The sequence below is a fragment of the Urtica dioica genome, chromosome 6, assembly GCF_054948205.1.
Source record: "Urtica dioica subsp. dioica isolate 48M chromosome 6, U.dioica_male_clone48M_v1_H2, whole genome shotgun sequence".
In the NCBI taxonomy this organism is placed as follows: Eukaryota; Viridiplantae; Streptophyta; class Magnoliopsida; order Rosales; family Urticaceae; genus Urtica; species Urtica dioica.
Window position 1 is genome coordinate 33,551,441 of NC_142761.1, and position 15,315 is coordinate 33,566,755.

Below are 15,315 nucleotides of genomic sequence, written 5' to 3' on the forward strand. Positions count from 1 at the left end.
ATTTCGATGTATTCGTATTAATTTCGGTTTATTTCTGCTAGTTAATATCATTATATATATGTAATTTATGTTTATTTTGGAAAGCGAAGTAGGCTCCGTTTTTGGTCAAAAAATCGGTGGCTCGAGTTGAAATCAGCAGTTCGAGATGGATGACAAGTTAACTCGGCGTTGAAGATCAGCGGTGAAGATCGATGATGATGATCTCATAATATTTTTTGGGGATTTCAATCTAATAGTGGAAGAATTATTTATCGTAATATTTTATATTTATTTATTTTATTTTTATCAATTATTTTATTTTTGGTAATCACCCTTTATTTTAATGAATGATATTTTTTTCTGATCAAATTGGTTAGTTAAGTTTATTGGCTAAACCAATCATTGATTATTTTGATAATTTTTTGGTTTGATTGAGTAGTTTCCTTATTTAAAAAGAAACTACATATACGAATTATTATATGATTTAAAAAGCAGTGTTACTATTATAATGTTTTTTTTTCAAAAGCATACAAAAATAGAAATAGTAAAAAATTTGTGACAACTAGGCCGCCGTTTTTTTTTTCACTAAAAGACGAAGCATATAATTAAGAAAATTACAAGTGCACTTGATCTATATGATCAACTTTAAAACGACCTTACTAATATTCAATTAATGGAAATGATTTAGCAACAAAGTGATATCCCCTTACTTGTATTTTTAGATATTTATAAACTAATCAACGCCATATATATATAATATATATATATAAATAAACTAATTAGCACCAAGTGTTTCTGAAAATTACAAATAGAAATATAGAAAATGCTGTCTTATCAGACAAATAAATCCCGCCGAAAACCGGGGAAAAAGAAAACATCATAAAAAAAATTATTAGTATATGTGTTTGGCAATCATTGAGTAATTAGGCAATGATGATGTTCGTAAATACACGACTTTTATACACGTGTCCAATCATACACGTAAGATTATTTGAAGAGCGGAATAAAAGTAGCAAATGATTGAATTGTTTGTTTACCAACTGATTCTATATATATCAAATACACTCAGTTGTGCCATTGATTAGGTCATATGCAAAGTCCTTTTAGTGTAGGTCATCCTTTATTCCGTTTATTTATTTTGTAGTTATTGGGAATTTTTTCTTAATCGATATTGTTGGAATCCTTGCCTATGACCTTAAATTGCAAATCCAACACACGGTATAAATATCTTTCCCTCTAGTTTTTTAAAGGGTAATTAAGCTATATAACCTCTTGAAAATAGACAATTTATTTTTAGCCCATATTTTGTTAATAAATGTTAAATAGTCGGGATGATTTATTTACAGCCAAAATATGACTAGACTATCCTTTTGTTTTCCCGTCCAGTTTCTATCGGTTATTTACACGTAATCAAGTCACATATTTGGTTATTAATGCTCGCGAATATCAAAGAAGTAATTATAACCGTGTAGCTGCGTTCACACTTAACCACAACCGCTCACATTTATAGTTTTTCAAAAAAAAAAGAGAAGAAAGATAAAAGAGAGCCGAGAGAGAGAGAGAGAGAGAGAGAGAGCCGAGAGAGAGAGAGAGAGGGTGTGAGAGCTCAAGGAAGAAGAGAATGCTTGACCGGACCACCACCAAACACCCCGTCATGAGCGGACCCGAAACCCGCGCGTGCTCGGACCGGGGAGTCGCCGGGAGTTGCCGAGAAGAGAATGACGAGGAATTCGGCTGGAATCAAAGAGGACCGTCGGAATTCATCAAATTGAGAAGGTATTTCCCGTGAAAATTCATCAAATTGAGAAGGTATTCATCAAAGAGAACCGTCGGAATTCAAGAGATTGATTTTTTTTTTCTCTCGTGCTCCCTGTTTGAATTTTCCGAGAAGAGAAGAATCTGCGTCCAAAGGTCACGATCGATATTATGGACTCCGCGAAGAACAGTTTTTTTTTTTTTTTTTTTTTTTTTTTTTTTTTTTTTAAGTATGTTCGTGTAAATAGAAATCATATTTACAGTATATTCGTGTAAATACAAAGCTTATTTACAGTATATTCACTATAAATACAAAGCATATATACAGTATATTCACTGTAAATACAAAGCATATTTACAGTATTATCATGTATTTGAACTGAAAAAAATTCTGGAAATATTTTGAGCACGAAAATTCTGGAAATTATGAATATATGGAAGACAAAATAATATCAATAAATGAGGAATATATTTACAGAGTTTATACATATAAATTGCCACGAAAATATATATTAATTACCTAAAGTCAAAGCTAAAAACTTCCAAAAACATAATGTAGCGACTCGAAATTTAAGCTTAATGTTGTAAATTAAGTTAATCAAAGGACGAGAAAATTATGTAAATTAATTTTCTAAGAAGTATTTCCAATATTTTTGGATTTGGGATGATAAGTTTGTCGAATTAATTTTAAATATATCAAGGTAAGGAGAAATCTCGGAATAAAATAAAGGATTTATCGAGTTCATTTCGTATAATAAATTACTTTCCGAGGAGATATTCCGAAATTTAATTTAAGAAAATAAATTCTCAAGGACGAGAATTATTTCCGAGAAACCTTGAATATATTTGAAATAATCGAGAACGAGCGAGAAAATTCTTGGTTTGAATCATTTAATTAAAGGTTCGATCGGTTATGTTTGAAGTCACAAAATTTTGTGACAAGGACGTGATAGTAAGGTTTTCTGGACTCAATTGAAATAAAAACTTGGAGTCGGGGTCAAAATGGGTCGGTGATGAACCGAAGGACTTGATGAATAAATAGAGTATTCTCGTTTTAATATAAAAGGAATTTCTTTTTTTTATTTTTCTCCCTCATTTCTTTTTCCTTCATTCTTCCTTCCCGATTCTTCTCTTCCTCTTCTTATCTCCACCGAGCGGTTCCTGCAAAGAAAAAAAAAACAAACAAAACCACACAACCACAACGAAGAACTCCGGCCGATCCTCACCACTCCAACCTCTTCCTCATCTTCTTCATTCTTCTTCTTCAGCACCTCGCGCTCGGCCACCAGTTCGAGCCGAGACAGCGCGCGGCCGCTGAGGCCGAGAGAAGAACGCCGCGAGCTCGCCGTAGCCGCCGCTCGAGAAAGAACCACCGGGAGAGAGAGAACACACCCCGGAGAGTCCAAATCCACGAAAGAATTGGGTAAGAAATCAAAACCCAGGATTGATTTCGTGAATTCTAGGGTTTGATGTGGATTTTGGGGCTTTTTGGATTTCGGGTTGTTTGGGTAGAATTGATTGACTCTGATTGATTGTCTAAGCTTGGTTGTGATGTTGAGTACTCGAATCATGGATTGAAATTGGTTGATTGAATTTTTTGGACGGTTTGGAATTTTCTCTTGAATTTTTGGCAGAAATTGTGGAAATTAGGGCTTATGGATATGAATTTTGGGGGTTTTGTTTTGAACGAGGTTTGATGATTCTTGGTTTGAGATTGTGCTCGAAATTATGTTTAAGATGGTTTGTTTTTGGAATTTCTGAACTTTTGGTTTGAAAATTTTGTCTTGGCCGTGTGAAAGAGTTTTGGGCCGTGTATATTGGTTTTGGCCGTGTGATGTTCAATCTGAAATTCTGGTTTTTAGTTGTTGATGATCCGAAACTAAGTTACTATGGATTAGTGTTTGGCTAAGTTTGAATTTCAGATTGTTTGGAAATTTTGATTTGATGAATTTTGTTTGGTCTCGGTTGTGAGCCTTGTTGTCAAGGGTCTAGGCTTGTTTAGGCGGGCTACGCAGAGCCCAAAACAGCGGCGGTTCAGGACGACGAGGACGTGGCCCGAGACATGACGGAGCTATCGCGCGAGCGTCGACGAGGCGAGACCGAGACCGGGTGAATGTCGGCGTTTCGGTTTAGGCTCGGAGACTCGCGGAGGGTCCGTCCCGTTTTAGCGAGTTATTTTATTATTGTTTTGTAATTATGAAGTTTAAAGTTATTTTTGTATACGAATCGTTTTGAGTTAACGTTTGGTATCTCGGTTACTCGAGCGTCGTGATAAGAAATTTGACTATGTTTTCCTTGAGATTCGGAGAAGAAAAAGAAACGATCTTTATTTTGTTGGAGTTATTTTCTAATCTCATTTTGGATAAATGAAATTAGTTTTATTCAAGGAAGCACAAGCTCGCTTATTAGAGTTACTTCTCGGATTTTTGGAGTTTATCGTAGTTTCTCGTTCGAGTTTACTCTTTCTCGTATCGTTTGAAGTTTTGTTCCGAGAACTTGGTTTCTTTATAGTGGATATGTCATTGGATTCTACGATTCTTTTAAATCGTACGTTTGAGTTTGAGTATTGTGGACTACTCATAGGATTCTGATTCAGGATCGGTTTGATTTACTGTGATAGGACTCAAGACTGAAAGTCATTTAGAGGGTTCACGGAGTAAGTGAACATCTGGAGTCTCGATTTTAGTGAACGTTCAAGTTCACAGGACGAGCGAACGTCTCGTTGAAGAGCGACATAGACACTTACTCTCGAGGTAGGTTATTACAACCCTTCTCTCCTGATTTTATGGTTTGGCCTCAAGTATATATATTATTTTCGAAATGAAAATGGTTGTGAACGTGCCACGAAACCTAAACCGTTCTTAGAAAATGTGGCGGAACTTCATCTCAGGATATCTGATCATGAAGTTGAGAATATTTTCGATATTATACATATATCCCGTATTTGCGAAATAAAATGTTTTGTATATCCTGATAGAGCCGGAAACGTATATATATGAAGCGGAGAGTGCAGTCGTATATATATAAGGGTGTGGAGAGTGCACCATTCTGATCAGAGGACTGTCACGGGTTATGTTGACAGGGGCTCAGGAAATAGTATAAGTTTAAATGGGCGTAGATGCACATTTAAATTCAATTGCATTTCTTGCATTTACATTTCTAGCATCAGCATCCCGTCATTTACATTTCTGTCATTTACATTCATGCAATTTACATTCTTGCAAGTTATACTTGTGCGTGTATGGTGATTTACACGTATAAGACTATTATTATACTTGTACGTGTATGGTGATTTACGCGTGACAAGGATATTATTATTATAAAGTAAATATTATTTTCGAAAATCTTTTTAAAAAATTAAACCATTACTATAGCACCTACTGAGCCTCAGGCTCACCCCTATTTCCTCAAATTTTTCTTATAATCAGGATGTGAGAAGGAGAAGGGTTAGGAAGACCTCGGGATAAAGTGTGGTCGAGAGTTTGATGGTTTTCGTTGGATAGACTATCAAGTGTCGAAGGTTGGTTTTATTTTTCGTTTTCTTTCTTTTATCTTTGGACTTGTAAAGTAATCAACTGAGTATGCACCGTGGGTTAGTTATGTAAAGTTTATTAGTGTTTCACTTTATACAATAATCACGCCTCATCTTTTCCCGGGGCGTGACACATAACAATAAATGGGCTATTAATTTTCAAAATCTGCAAGAAATTTCAAATTTCAAATTTTGAAAACTTCCCTATTAGGTTTCTGCGAATTAAATAAGGGCAAAAGTGTAAACCTAATTTAATTAATAAGCTGCCACGTAAGCAATATGGCTATTTACAGCATATTAACGAAAAATTGGCCAATTTTAAATTGCTACACATTCCGTGGCTTAAACAGCCAATTTTTTGTTTTTTAAACTCGCGATAATAAAAAGTTACGCACAATTACCTCAGATTAATTTCACTATTTTGCTTGATTTCTTAGATAAATAGAGTGAATGATCATATATTTCGGCAATAATGGGACAAAAATATTTTTGTGTTTCAAATCTGGTCAATAGTTATTAAAATCCGATTAACAATTACTAAAATCTAGTCAACAGATATTGGAATATGTTAAGTTTTGAAATCTAGTTAACATTATTTGAAATCTGATTAATAGTTATTGAGATATTGTTATCAGTTATTGAAATCTGGTTCAAAATATTAGTATATTTAAATCTGGTTAACAATTATTATTTGGTTAACAGCTATTGAAATCTAGTTAATATTATTGAAATCTGATAAACAATAACTGAAATCAGATTAATAATTATTAAGGAAAAAACACTTTAAAAATTTAAAAATTATTTTTGAAAAATAAAATATTCAGCGGTTAATATTAATTTTTATTTATTTTTTATTTTTGTGAAAAACGGTTATTAGAAGATATTTTCACTATTTTTTTTAATAAGTTTGGTGATCCAAATATAACTAACTTATGCCCAAAGAAGATCTACAGTGCGAGAATCTGATTTTTCCTGGACATATAACAGTGGGTGGAGCATTGAGTCGACATGATTTTATATCTATAAATTTCTGCTTAAGATTTTGTCACTTTTTATCCTGGCGTTTTATATGTAACCGCAAATTCTAACATATATCATTATATATATATATATATATATATATATATATATATATATATATATATATATATAAATGAGTTAAGGGTAGACTCATTTTACTGTTTAATGAACTGTAATGTAACCGACTAAGAAAAAAAATACCTAGATAAATTCATATAGGGCTGCCTCAGTACTTAAAAAAAAAAATGAACTCAGACTCTCAGTTCTCTAGATACTTGGAGAATTTTATTTTCTCCTGATATTTTCTTTGTCGATGTCTCTATAACTTTTCAGATCATATAATTTTGGATTTTTTCCCCCTCTCCTAGAAGTGTTATATATTGGGCTCATGTGTTCTTAAACGCGCCACAACTTCCTCTTCTTTTCGATTCTGTTGCCTACAAACCTCTTAACATATTTCCAAGAGACATACGTTTTCCTTCATGAACGCTCAAACAACACTCCCGATTGCCCTCGAACATAGCAAAACACATAGATTCAGATAGAATTTCTGCAGCCATACATTCAAACATCAGCAGTACCATTTATTATTTTTATAATTACAAACCAAAACCTCATTACTCTTTACTTTCTGATGCAGCTTCAGTAGCAAACTCAAATTTTGAACAATAAATTCAGGGTTTAGAGAGACGACGACGACGAGAGCGATTGTGAGGACGATTTTAGGGTTTCTTTGCGATTGAGAGAGATGATGAGACGACAAAAAAAATTAGGGTTGAGAGAGACAATGCCTGTGTTTGGTTCAGATTAAAAAGCCCTATTTTTGTTTTTAGAAAAAACTAAACTGCTTATCTAGTGTTTGACAAAACTGTTTTTACAAAAAACTTCAAAAACAATTTTAGATTTTGTACATGAGATGAAAAAACTAGGATTCTTAGCTTTTAGAAAAAGTGTTTTTAAATTTGGTATATAAATTACTGTAATATCCTCGTACAAAATATTATTCATATATATGTATATAAATAAGCATATTAATTATTATTATTTAATTATTAAGAACATGTCTATTTTAGTCTTTTTACTATACTATATTTATTTTACCAAACGCTAAATCAGTTTTTGTTACCCGCAACAATTGTTTTATAAACAGTTTATCAAACATCTTGTTAGTTTTTTTTTTTTTTCAAAAACTAAATCTAAAAACACTTTTTTTTTTTAAAACAAAGCTATGCCAAACGGGACCAATGACGATGAGAGCGGTTGCGGGAGATGACGAGAGGAGTGCAGTTGAATGATTTTTAGGGTTTGATAAATTTTGGGGTGAATGATGAGAGAGACGAGAGTTCGAGAAGGATATATAAATAAATTGTGTACATGAGAGAGAGAGAGAGAGAGAGAGAGAGAGAGAGAGAGAGAGAGAGAGAGCGAGAGAATGAGAGATCGTGTGATTCACTTTTTCGTTGAAAAAAATTGACCAAGGGTGGCGTGTTCAGAATATGCGAAAAAAAAACGTTTTTGAGATATTAATATATTCTTATTAAAAAATAATAAATAAATTATGCGAAGATATTATAAATATTATTTTCTATAATAAAATCACAGATCAATTTATGCTAGAATATAATAATAATAATAATAATAATAATAATAATAATAATAATAATAATGTTATATTTAAATTTCTGTAAGGTAATAATAAATAAAATTAAAACAATTATGCTATTTTTATTGGATTACTTAGTTTTCATACAACAAGAAAGTAATGAATTATCTATATATTATATTATAATAAAAAATAATAAATAAATTATGCGAAGATATTATAAATATTATTTTCTATAATAAAATCACAGATCAATTTATGCTATAATAATAATAATAATAATAATAATAATGTTATATTTAAATTTCTGTAAGGTAATAATAAATAACATTAAAAAAATTATGCTATTTTGTATTGGATTACTTAGTTTTCATCCAACAAGAAAGTAATGAATTATCTATATATTATATTATAATAAAAATAGATAAATTATTTCCGCGGCAACTCGTGAGATAATTGTTTTTATTCAATAAAGTGAATTTCACCTAACTGGTAAGTACATTTTTATTTAGGAAAAATATCAATAATATTCCTTCTGTTTAATTGAAATGAGCGATTTATACCATCAACTTTAGAAATATCAAGCATATCATTTCATTTTAATATAAATGACATATATCTTCTCTAAAATGATGGTATATTACAAATACCACTATTTTATTTATTTTATATAAAAAAAACCTTGAACTCTCCAAAATACCTTGAATAAAATTATTTTTATTTTCTATTTTATATATAAAGAGTTAAATAAAAATTTCCTTATAAAATTTGTATATTTCCTCTAAAAAATATGTTGTATTGCAAAGACCACCTATTTCGTTTATTTTTAACAAAAAAATCATTTGAATTCCCCAAAAGACCTTTAATAAAATAAATATCTATTTACTGTTTTATATAAAAAAAAAAACCTTATCTTTATTGACAAAATCCTTAACTTTTTTATAAAGAAAGTTTTTTATTTAACTTTTTATATATAAAATAGAAAATAAAAACTTAGTTATTTAGGTTATTTTGTGGAGTTCAAATTTTTTATTTTTTTGTAATTCAGGTTATTTTGTGGAGTTCAATTTTTTATTTTTTTGTAAAAAATAAACGAAAATGGTGGTATTTACAATATACCATATTTTTAGAGAAGATATATGTCATTTATATTAAACTTAATGAATATGTTTGATCTTTCTTAAAATTAAGAGTATAAATTGCATAATTTGATTAAACAGAAGACTACTGTTGATATTTTCTCTTTTATTTATTAGTATTCCACGTTCAATATATGTTCTAAATTTTTGTATTCAATGGTTTAAACCTAATAAACTCATAAAATTTTCGACACTGGATGAAAGTTTTTTATGCGTTTTATTTATCAACATTCACGAGACACGTGTCGGTTGTACAAGTTTGTGACCTGTATCGATATTAAGTTGCGAGTGTCGTATTTTTTATAATTTTGAAAGGACTGTAACAGAGATGTGGTGTCCCGACCGCGATAGAGATTTTAGGAAACCGAAGTGGGTTCATGACGACATAACATCAAACCCCAGTTTTGAGTACGACTTGTTGTGCGGGAAAATAGAGACTTGTCGGGGAATTTTTCCTTGGTCCGTTTGTGTGTGTTCATCTGGATTGCTATGATTATGACTATCATGTTTTCGGAGCCATGCTCATCTTGATTGCGTGCGATATGACTTTGAGTTTTTTGGAATTGTGCTATTACGGATCTGACTTTCAGCTTTTTGAGTTGTCTCCGAATCGTTTGATTTTGGGTTTTTGCGCTTCTCATCGTAGTTTTCACAAAGGTCTTAAAGCCTCACCGAGAGGTCCGTCGTGGACTCCGTCTCGTGGATTGGGCTTCGTCGCCTTGCTAAGATGTCCGTTGGAGATTTCGTTTGTAGCTCGAGCCTCGTCGCTTTGTGAAAAGGTCCGTCGGAGACTCCATCTCATGGCTCGAGCCTTGTCGCTTCGCCGAGATATTTGTCAGGGAGTGATCTCTTCGCTCGGGCCTCATCGCCTAGCCGAGATGTTTGTCAGGGACTCCGTTTTGTGAGTCGGGCCTTGTCGAATTACTGATATGTCCGTCGTGGACTGCGTTTCGTGGCTCGAGCTTCGTCGCCTTGTCGAGAGGTCCGACGGGGACTCCTTCTTGTTCTTTGAGGACAGGACCAAAGGCAACATTCGCCGGTGGAGTCTCTTGGATTTTTTTTCTCTGTGGCGCGAGGCTTCGGGGTAGTTGCTGGCCAAGGGTTGTCGCGGATTTTTTCCCAAGGGCTTCGCCGTGGCTCGTCGGCCAAGAGCTCGTCGTGGCTCGCCAACCAAGGGCTTCTTCGTGGCTCGGCGTCCAAGTGATCATCTTTGTGTGAGATTCTTAGCTTGTTAAAGCTTTTCTCGCGGAGAGAAAATAGAGGTGTCGGTGGAGAGCATGTGGTTGTTCTCGAGATGCCCTTCTTCAAGCGCCAAAATATTAATGCATTATTTTTATTAACATTCATGAAACACGTGTTGATGGTGTGAGCTTTGATGTGTATCGATCTTGAGTTGCGAGTGTCGTACTTCCTATGATTCTGAAAGGACAGTAATGGGGAGGTAGTGTCCCAACCGCGATGGAGATCCTAGGAAATTGAAGTGGGCGGATATGATTAGCCTTCTGATGTCCTTTCCTTGTCTTCGCCCTCATCGGCGTCGGGATTTGATCCTATTGAGCGACATCTCTTCATTTTCCTTAGATGAAAAAAATATACAAATGGTGATATATAATGAAATGTTCCTCTTATTAGGTGAAGAACATGAGAATTTGATTTCTCAAGTTCTTGGAAACCTTTTGAGAGGGAATGTAATTTGACATATTTTTATCTTTTGTTTGTGAAAATAAATATGAGAGAGAGAGGGGGATGTATCTTCTTCAATTCTAGAGAGAAACGAAGTAGACCATTCCTCTTTGTGTTTTTGAGGTGAGAGAGCTTCTCTTGATTATGAGAGATGAAGTGTTTCTCCTTTACTTATTAGAGAGAAAGAAAGAAGATTGTTTTTTTTTTCTAGAATCAAATTTGAGATATGTGGAGTAAGTCTAGCATTATTTGTAGGTATGTGTTGAGTAAATTTGAGAGAGAGAGAGCGAGAGATCGAAGTTGTAGTATTTTTCTTCTTCAAAGACTATTCTTTTTCTTCCTTCACCGTATGTGTATATTTGTAGGAAAACTTGGACCTTAAGTTTTCCAAAAGTGTGGTTTCACACTTTCAATGACTTTGTCTTGGCTTAATTTTCAGAACCATTTCATGGCTTAAACCTCGAAAGCCGTTTCGTAGCTCAGCTCTCAAAGCCGTTGTGTGGCTCAGCCCTTAAAGGGTTCTGAGACTCAGCCTTCATAACAGTTTTGTGGTCCAGACTTCAGAACGGTTTCGTGGCTCAACATTCAAAACTGTTTGGGGCTTAGCCTTAAGAGCTGTTTGGGGTTTAGCCTTCAGAGCCATTTGGGGCTTAGCCTTTATAGTTGTTTACTGTGTCATTTTTATTGAGCCTTTTACTTATCATTTATTGGTTAGAAGTGTTGTTTTTCACTTGTGAAAAATGACGGCATGACAATATATATATATATATATATATATATATATATATATATAATCATATAATAATTGAGTATAAAAGTCATCAAAATTTCAAGATTTGTTAAATTCTGTAAATTATAAATAAATAATCATATAATTGTGATGTGATATTATTTGGACTTTTTAGCACTCCATTTTTGTCTTTGGAGTATGATGGTTATTTATAATTATTAACAAATATTTACATCGATTACAATCTTTTTGGATTTGTTAATAAAATTTCATGATTATTTATTTAAATTTACTAAAAATTAGTTATATGGTAAAACATGAATTTTTTGCTATATATCTAAATAACATTTTTTATAATGGAAAAATGTTTGGTGGTAGAATGTTAAGGACAGAGCAGGTAAGCTTAGGGGGAGGGAATCCCTCCGTCAAATATATATTAAAAAAAACATAAAAAAAAAATTATAAAAAAAAAGTATCTATTTTTTATATATTTTTTTTTTTTGTAATATTATTTACATCATTTTTCTCATTCAAAACGGAGTAATCTAGATAGCTCCATAATAAAAAATAAAAAAAATCATCTAGTCCTCCGTTATTGTCTACCACCCTTGTCTGTATAATACATACACGTTACACAATATTATTTTATTTTACAAAGGCAAATTATTTTGATTATAATCATTACTACTTGATATGAATAATTATACTTTCATTATTATAGGTCTCTGACGGTTGGTCAAGTCAAAGATTACAAGGCACATTCATATTTTGGATGTTTTCGAAAATTGAGAATCTGACGTTTTGCACTTCATAATTTAAAATTTTAAATGACTAAACTATAGGTATATTCCCCTAGTCACTCTCAACTATTCAACTGTGGAAAATATGTCTCTCATAAATCTAAGCATGTATATATATGTGTAATAACGGTTGATTAAGGTGGCGCAAAAAAATCAGTGACTTTGTATATCAAATCGGAGCACATAGAAGAAAAGTTGACTTTAAAAGCATTTATTGCTTCTTTTTTTTTTTTTTTTGAATATAACTGATTTTCCATTAAAATTGAGTAAAAAATCCATCAATACAGGAGAAAGACATCTCAGTACATGAGTCACCAAGACTTAAGTCAAGTGAATCTAACACTTAGTTCCGGTAGAAGTACGTTATGTGCAAACTTCCGACAACGAGAAGAATTACAAGCACAAATAGAGCACACGAGAGGCTCGTTCAAAAACCCAAAAAGATTGGCGATTGAGAAATCCAACCAACCTCGGTCCGATGGCCACGAATAAGATGGCTCTTCAACCTGCATAGATCAAAACCTAACAGGAAATCCACTACGGGATATGAGACTACGGCTAATCCGAGTCCAAAACAAACCAAAAGAAACCAAGCAGAAAAATAAAAAAGTCGGAGCAAGGACCCCAAAATATGCAAAGAAAATCTCGAATCTAAACTAAAGGTGTCTTCATCATGCCCAAAGAAAAAGCCCTCAAAGAAGTCCCACCCCTCAAGATCCGCAACGGAGGCATCCTCGCCGAGAAGGATCTGAAACACCGGGACGACGGGGCCGGCGCCGGACAGGATGGCATCTCCGGAAGGGAGGCCCAAAAAAGGAGCTGACTTCGGGGACCGAAGGATCCAGATCTGGGAATCAAACCGAATGACCCTCCAAAGAACAGAGGCTGCCATCTCCGGCGGAGGAAGATGAAGAGCACGGTTGTTGCAGGAAACACCGGCGAGGACAAGGGCATCCGGCGAGGCTCGGGGTCTGCGAAGGAGACCCATAGAGGCGGGATCAGTAAAAGCTATTTCCGAGGTTAATGAGAAGATAGAACAGCCTCCCCCCCAAGTCGGAGCCGACCAAAGCGCCGGCGTCCTCCCAGGAGGGGAGCGGCGAAGAGAAAAAGAAAAAAACTTTTTGCGTTTTTTTTTTGGAGAAAAAAGGTTTTAGAGAGAGAGAGTAGCGTAAGACTTTTATTTAAAGCATTTATTGCTTCTAAGAGCTATCATGTCAAAAATTATTTAACGTGATCTTAGATAATTGTTCTATTAAGTTCTTATGTCGACTTGTTGATTTTAAAAAGATTAATTAAATTAACAATCAATCAAATAATATGCTGAAAGCAATAAACGACACATGGAATTGTTAACCATGTTTGGTGAAATAACACGTACTCGGGGATTGATACGTCCAAGCCGAAAAGCAATTCACTAATCCATATAGTAAAAAATATATGAATATTAAGTTTGACGACTCTATTCTGCGACACCTTCGTCTTTGACTTTCTCCAAAGGATTAAGCAATCTTAGTTTCCCTTATATTTGAGACTTATTCTCACTTTCACCCCGATCTTCTCCCAAAGATTTACAAGCATGTCAATGCAAAAACGCGCTCTCACACACTTAGTACGACATTACAAAAGTTGCAAGGTTCTTTGAGTTCGTTGTAGATGATGATCTCCAAGGCAGAGAGACGAACACAAAGATATACTTGCGTAAATTAACCAAACAGAAAAGTAAGTGAATAAAAATAAAACCCACTAGATGGGTATTTATACGATTCACTTCTAATCTCTCGCGAAACATAGTAAGTCGGATTCTATAAACAATTCTGATTTATTCGTCCATAAAAATCGGAACTAAACAATTTGTTTAGTTTCTTTTCGCGCATGAGGAAAAAGACTTAAGTATCTCAAATCTTTAACTTGCTCGAAAAATTTCTTGAAGCTTTGGGTTGAACAACTGTTCAAATTTGTTTTGCCAAACTAAACCTATGCCACAGAGGATCAAACAATCTTTCTCTTGCCATTTTTGGCAAAACAAACAAAAGACATTTCGCAGAGTGTTTCAAGCAAATAGTTCTAGCAGTTCTAATTAGTTCAAAATAAAGGAAGTAAAGCAATTGCTTAACTAGCTATTAAAAAAAAGCTTCCGAAACGTAATCTTCGAGGAAGATAAGACAAAAGAGTGGGCTTCGTTATATCTCACTAGATCTGAAAACGGGGTGTTTCCGATTTTTTTTCTCATATTTCTAAGAATGGAATTGAAGGAATTCCGAGGGGAAGGAGTAGAGGAATTAGGTCGGCACACTCAAGGGAGAGAGGCCACGAAATTCCTTGGCAATTAGGTTAAATTTTGCTTCACATCAGCCCTCTAGTTATAGCAGTTTAAAATGTATCTTTATAGAATATTCCAGAGTATTCTAAAAGATATTATTTCCTTTTATTATGTTCACACTAGTTGATTAAATCTCAGCCATTGGATCTCAACAAGTGAATCCTATTTTTTCTCTCATCCGTCAGATCAGTATCTAGGATTTTATTTTATACAATATTATAAAATATTTTGCTGTTAAGAAAATCTAAGAAAATATATCCTCCTAGATTTTCTCCTAAATATCATCCTAATATTTAGCCTAAATATTAGGAGAGAATATAGGAAAATATATCTCCTATTTATTCTCTTATATTTTAGGAACAGAAAAAATATTAGTTACCACACCAATGCAAAAAACGTCCAACACCGCTGGGGGGTAGGCGTTTTTTTTGCTTTTTCAAGGCCAAATAGATTTAAGCCCATTAAACACTTATTTACTTGTCCAACAATAAATAATAAGTTTAATTATTTGATCTAGCAATAAATAAACAGCTTTACTATAAATATTTATTTAATTCCCAAAATACCCTTTTTGGAATTAATGCCGTCAATCACTATTACAACAAGTGAGATTATAATAATAATACATACTATTATATTAATGTTCTTATCCGCCTTTATCGAAGCCGAATCGGAGACGATAAACCTAGTAGTAGAAGCTTAACAAAGCCAATAAAAAAAGACGAAATAGTCCTTTCCCTTTTTCGATCGATTT

General features: G+C 33.4%; 1 long non-coding RNA gene across 1 annotated transcript; it reads left to right on the forward strand.

Moving 5' to 3' along the window:
* Nucleotides 1-2,752: 2,752 nt before the first annotated feature.
* On the forward strand, nucleotides 2,753-3,992 carry LOC149393725 (uncharacterized). The gene is made up of 2 exons (XR_016299851.1): nucleotides 2,753-3,157; nucleotides 3,707-3,992. It is a non-coding gene; the product is annotated as an uncharacterized LOC149393725 (long non-coding RNA).
* Nucleotides 3,993-15,315: the final 11,323 nt, after the last annotated feature.